The 5000-nt window shown below is 44.4% G+C and overlaps 1 protein-coding gene across 49 annotated transcripts in view; it reads left to right on the top strand.

The window, feature by feature from the left end:
* Window positions 1–5000, top strand: part of LOC121679762 (calcium/calmodulin-dependent protein kinase type II subunit beta) — a 74533-nt gene that overhangs the window by 8813 nt on the left and 60720 nt on the right. The gene's annotated exons all lie outside the window — the stretch shown is intronic.

The following is a 5000-nucleotide window of genomic DNA, read 5'->3' as shown; positions in this document are numbered from 1 at the left end:
TAAAGTTGCCTTGAGTATGATATGCGCTATACAAATAAAGTTGCCTTGAGTATGATATGCGCTATACAAATAAAGTTGCCTTGAGCATGATATGCGCTATACAAATAAAGTTGCCTTGAGTATGATATGCGCTATACAAATAAAGTTGCCTTGAGTATGATATGCGCTATACAAATAAAGTTGCCTTGAGCATGATATGCGCTATACAAATAAAGTTGCCTTGAGCATGATATGCGCTATACAAATAAAGTTGCCTTGCCTGGCCTCGTCTCTGCCCAACATGCTGAACACTACACTTACACACCCCCTCAACACAACGTACTGAACAGTACACTAACACACCCTCTCAACACAACGTACTGAACAGTACACTAACACACCCTCTCAACACAACGTACTGAACAGTACACTAACACACCCTCTCAACACAACGTACTGAACAGTACACTAACACACCCTCTCAACACAACGTACTGAACATTACACTTACACACCCTCTCAGCACAACGTTTTTATTATTTATTTTTTGAGGAACAAAAAAACAAAGAATTGTACTGTCTTATACCTGTACAATGAGATGTAATAAAGACAATCTTGAATCTCTATAGGTTTGCAGTGTGTGCAAATGCCAAGGGTCGGCACCTGCGCTGCTGTGTTGAACTGATCTGGATCTGCCTAATCCGTGTAAAGGGCACCTCTTATGCCACACCATCGACCACAGAGCAAACCCACATTCTCACCCATTGTAAATCCAACTGATAGGCACAAACGCACAAGTCATAATATGTTTACCGTCTCATAATATTTTCTTCAGTCATTCACTGGTCACGTCTGCGTCATCATTCAGAGGCCATTTGTCGTGTTTTGTAAGTGTTCAGGTGTAAACAGGTGTGTGTGGTGCTGAGTGACAGGTGAGCAAGTTTGTCCTTGGGGCAGCTGAGCTCCTGACCACAGCACCTCTGGCTCTCTCTTGGACGAAGGGCTGTTTATGTTACTGGTTGCCATGGATGCGATTGCTGAAAGGTCAGGGTTCAACAGATTGGGGAAAGGTCAGGTGTCTGTGTGGTGTGTGTGTGTGTGTGTGGTATGTGTGTGTGAGTGTGTGACAGAGTTTCTTGAGTGTGCTTTATTTTGTTATATTTATACACTACTCACAAAAAGTTAGAGATATCTGGCTTTCAGGTGAAATTTAATGTTTCAGTACAGTACTGAAACATTGAACTGTTGGTCATGCACATTCAAAAGTTTAGAGAAGGTCACATTAAGTTCACCTGTAAAGATTGTTCTGGAGTATGTGCTAGGCCCATGCTATGGAGTATTGTTCTGGAGTATGTGCTAGGCCCATGCTATGGAGTATTGTTCTGGAGTATGTGCTAGGCCCATGCTATGGAGTGTTGTTCTGGAGTATGTGCTAGGCCCATGCTATGGAGTATTGTTCTGGAGTATGTGCTAGGCCCATGCTATGGAGTATTGTTCTGGAGTATGTGCTAGGCCCATGCTATGGAGTATTGTTCTGGAGTATGTGCTAGGCTCATGCTATGGAGTATTGTTCTGGAGTATGTGCTAGGCCCATGCTATGTTGTAATGGTTCTGATGAAGTTGCTGTTGGCATCTTCACACTCATATTCACGGAGCCCTGGATCACTGAGTCACACTCACACAGTCTGGATCAGCTCTCAGACTCCACATGACCACACATGGACAAAGAGCGCTGGTAACACCCAAGACAGACAGACAGACAGACAGACAGACAGAGGTGAGCGGAGAAATGTTAGAGGGAGGGACACTTAAAGGGAGACGGTGAAAAAGTAAAATTGAAAAGGGAATGGAAAAAATGAAAAAGCTCATCTCTCACTCCCTCTCTCCTTTCACCTGAGCTGCTCTCTTCTCTTCATCCTTTCACCTGAGCTGCTCTCTTCTCTTCCTCCTCCTCTCCCCCCTTGTGTGCTTTTGGGCTGTGTGTGTGTGTTCTGTTTTGGCACCCATTGAGGTCATCACTCGGGCTGGCAAACGCCTCAAGGCTGCGTGGCCAGCTAAGGACTGGCTGTCTGATTTGGGAGACATGGAGGAGTGTGTCTGTGCGTGTCTGTGTGCGTGCGTGTGTGTGTTTGTGTGTTTATTTATCCTTTGAATCATTGTATTTGTGTGGAAGTATTTAATGAGAGCGTTTGTATTATACTGTTGTGTGATTCATGCCAGGTAGAATATGTATGAGTGTGTCATCATCTCATGTAAATGTATGTCTATGCATGTTTGTGCACTGTGGATGACCCCTCTTGACCTATGTTGACCCCTGCTCTGAGCTTTGGAGTCAAGTGCAAATGTAAATTAGGGAAAGGGACTCTGCCAACTCCAGGCAGGGTTGTGTATTTGTGTGTGTGTATGTGGTTGTGTGTGAAGGAGGGCAGAGCAAGTCTTTCTTCCTCTCTCTGTGTTTGTCTGTGTGTGTGTGTGTGTGTGTGTGTGTGTGTGTGTGTGTGTGTGTGTGTGTGTGTGCGAGAGTGTGCGAGAGGGAGGTCTGAGCGAGTCTTTCTTCCCCTCTCTGTGTTTGTGATTCATGCATTATGAATGGTCACTCTCTTTTTTAAGCTGCAGACACGTCCCCCAGTGACCCCTGGGATGCCCATCTCCTCTACCATACTCACGCATCCCGACGAGCTCTGTCGCCGTGCCAACATGGCTTTTGTGTTCTAGTGTGTGCACTGACTCATGATTCCGGAACTTTTGTAACTGCGGAATACATAGACATTAAAATCCAACTCTGAATATAGGCAATGTGAAATGTCACAAGATACATGAAAACTGACCTTCCATACTTTGGGATAACTATGATAAACCACACCACACCATACCATACTCCACCATACGATTCTATACTATACTATACTACACTACTATCCTATTCTATTTTATACTATACTATACTGTACAATACTATGTTGTAATACTGTCATTGGTCACTGCAGAAGTGCAGGTCTGGCATGTTTTGTACCTCCTGTTACCTCAGCGTGCCTGTGATCATTGGCATAAAATAAAATAAAATGCCACATGTTGATGGTGTGTAAGGCTGTCATTTGATTTGTGGTGTGTGTGCATTAGACTGCCAAAGGTAATGACGCACAGGACAACTCTTTGAGCAATGTCGCCAGAGAGTCTAGCTGAGAGAAGTTGTTGGGCCACTTGCTCTTCATATTGGGCAATACATTTTTACCTGCAGAACATGTGGATCACATAAACTCCGCTATATTCTGTACTAAATGATGGATCCTTGTTTTGTTTAGCTAAGGGCTGTTGTCTAGGCTGTTGTGCCTGCTGGGCTGTATACTGGGCCATTCAGAGTGGTTTTCTGTGTGCTAAGTAACACTTTGTCATGGACACTACTGCAATGCTTTGTCTGATGTAGCCTAACTACGGTTGTGCTTTTTATTGGGTCCTGAGAGCCTAACCATGCCATGCCGTGCAGTGTAGTGCATTTGATGCAGTGCATTTACCTGTACATTTACATGTACATTTATTAATTTAGCAGACGCATTTATTCAAAGCGTGTCAGTTATGTCATGCCCGTGCAGTATAGTGCAATGCCCTGCATCCTGTGGCGCATCCATAGAGTGATAATGGTGACCAGTTAGCTTGTTTATAGTAGATTCCATTGTTGCTAAGCCAGCTTCCAGGCTCAATCGTTGTTTGCTATGGTTGTTATAGTTACCATTCAATGAGCATTGATATGGAACGGTGATTATACGTTTTTATTAGATCTACTTCATAGGTGTCCCGTTTTTCAGAATTAGTAGCCACCCTACCAGCCAATCAGAAAAGAGTATTTCTTCTCTCTGGGTGATAAACGGGCCTCTGCCCTGTGCTACTCTGCTCTCTGTGAACCTCATGTATTGATATGATCCTTAACTGCTACGTGATCCGCTGTAATCCTGTTACATTCTGAACTGTACGGCGGGTGAATGACACGGCATGCATTGCTAATCTGTATCAGGTGGGCAGTGGGCAGTGGTGTAGTTAGCTGTAGTGGATATACTGTGATGTAGAAGTTAGCTGTAGTGTGTATACTGTGATCAACCCCAAATGTTAATACATATCCTTGCCTATTTTAAGTGGGTATGCTGAGACGGTGATGCTTTTTAAGTGGGTATAAGGGCGTATCACATAGACTACACCACTGATTTTGGCCCTACACTAGAGGAACAATAGCATACACACAGAGCAGCCGTGGCCCACTGGTTAGCACTCTGGACTTGTAACCGGAGGGTTGCCGGTTTGAGCCCCGACCAGTGGGCCGCGGCTGAAGTGCCCTTGAGCAAGGCACCTAACCCCTCACTGCTCCCCGAGCGCCGCCATTGTAGCAGGCAGCTCACTGCACCGGGATTAGTGTGTGCTTCACCTCACTGTGTGTTCACTGTGTGCTGTTTGTGTTTCACTAATTCACCGATTGGGTTAAATGCAGAGACCAAATTTCCCTCACGGGATCAAAAAAGTATATATACTTATATATTATGTCCTGCTGCAATGAGACAAATCAGAGAGACTAGTCAGATGCTATTTGCCTTGCGCTAAAGTAATGAAAACACAACTAAAATTTGTTGATGCAATTCAGATGTTAAAGTATGTAATGGATATTGCCACTCCACTGACTCCAGGCTTCTCTGCAGACACTGTACTCTGTACTGGTACTGGTACTGCGATGGGGAGGGGGCCAAATAGAACACCTCCCTCTTTTTGGTAATGGACTTGGTGTGTGACACTCTGCCCAACAGACAGTAGGGACAGTCCTTCTACAACTCGTGGTCATCCAGGCCACATGTTGCATGCTCCCTCAATCTGTCTTCTGTACACATAACCAAAGGCTGTTCAGTAGAAATTGGACTGTTGGACTGTTGTCAGAATATTGATGTGTGTGTGTCGGGCTGTTAAAGTGTGTGTCAGAATATTGATGTGTGTGTGTGAGTGTCATACTGTTGACTTATGTGTAAGAATGTTGATGTTTGTGT

The sequence above is a fragment of the Alosa sapidissima genome, chromosome 13 (assembly GCF_018492685.1).
Source record: "Alosa sapidissima isolate fAloSap1 chromosome 13, fAloSap1.pri, whole genome shotgun sequence".
Taxonomy (NCBI): domain Eukaryota; kingdom Metazoa; phylum Chordata; class Actinopteri; order Clupeiformes; family Clupeidae; genus Alosa; species Alosa sapidissima.
This window is presented reverse-complemented; position numbering and strand designations above follow the sequence as displayed.